The 1,334-nt window shown below is 38.2% G+C and overlaps 1 pseudogene; it reads right to left on the minus strand.

Annotated features, from left to right (window-relative positions):
- Window positions 1–370: 370 nt before the first annotated feature.
- LOC105865816 (microtubule-associated protein 1 light chain 3 beta pseudogene) lies at window positions 371–743 on the minus strand (annotated as a pseudogene).
- Window positions 744–1,334: the final 591 nt, after the last annotated feature.

Below are 1,334 nucleotides of genomic sequence, written 5' to 3' on the forward strand. Positions count from 1 at the left end.
GCACTCTAGCCTGGACAACAGAATGAGACTCTGTCTAAAAAAAAAAAATACTAAAGAAAAATTTTTGAAAGAAGGAAAAGAAACTGTTAAAGTTTTCATCCGTTTTGTCAGGGCTGTCCTGGTGATGCTAGGAATTGATAACAAGATGGCCTATGTTCAATAATATAGTTTCCCCAAAGCTGAATGTGCTTGTTTGGAGCTCAGTTTTTCTGCTTCAAATGCAAAAACAACTTCCTAAAACTCCCAGGTGGGAACACTATTGTTTTGATGATCTGTAATTAGATGAACTGATCAGTCTGAGTTGGTAACATCTGTTTTTCCCCCCTTGGTAAAGGTTTAAAAATTCCAGAATACATGCACGTTTCCAGTGTTACACTGACAATTTCATTCTAAATGTCCTCCTGGGAGGCGTACACAGCATAGAGGGATCTGTCTTCATCCTTCTCACTTTTCTACACCTCCTGGATCTGCGTGGAGATGCTCACCATGCTGTGCCTGTTCACAGCAGGGAGAAGCTTGATTAGCACTGAGCTGTAAGCACCTCCTAGTTATCCTGATGAGTTCACTCATGTTGACATGATCAGGTACAAGAAACTTGGTTTTATCCAGGACAAGAAGCTGCTTATCACCCTTGTATTGTTTTATGATCACCAAGATTTTGGTATGACACTGCTCTTGAATAAGTGACATCTTTTACTTTGTTGGAAGGTGCAGCGCTGCTTGAAGGTCTTCTCCAATGGCATGGTGTAGGCCCTGGGAGGCAGCAGCAGCTTCTATCCAGGCCTCAGCCAGTATTTCTTCAAGTACATTATAGCCCTGCTCTCTTTCTCCTCTCCTTCTGGTATTCCAATGACACTAATGTTAGCTGTTTTGGTATACCTCCTCAGATCTCTGAGGTTCTCTTTATTATTTTTTTTTTCCATTCTGCTTTCTCTCTGTACAGATTTGGCCATTTCTATTATTCTGTCATTTAGTTTATAGATTTTTTTCCTTTGTAGCCTCCATGCTGCTGTTGGGCCCATCCACTGAGCTTTTTATTTCAGTTATTGTATTTTTTAGCTCTAATGTTTCCATTTTATTCTTCTTTATATCTTCTTTTTTATCACAGAGACTTTCTAGTTCTTTGCTGAGGCTATTTTTTTTCATTTGTTTTAAGCCTATTTATCATTATTTGTTGAAGCATTTTATCATGACTACTTTAAAATCTTCATCAGTTATTTCTAGCATATCTCTCATCTTGGTGTTTCATCCAATAGAAGATTTTTTTCCTATTTAGTTTGAGATCTTCCTGGTTCCTGGCATGACAAATGACTTTTGGTAGAAAAGTCATTTTT

The sequence above is a fragment of the Microcebus murinus genome, chromosome 16 (genome assembly GCF_040939455.1).
Source record: "Microcebus murinus isolate Inina chromosome 16, M.murinus_Inina_mat1.0, whole genome shotgun sequence".
Classification (NCBI taxonomy): domain Eukaryota; kingdom Metazoa; phylum Chordata; class Mammalia; order Primates; family Cheirogaleidae; genus Microcebus; species Microcebus murinus.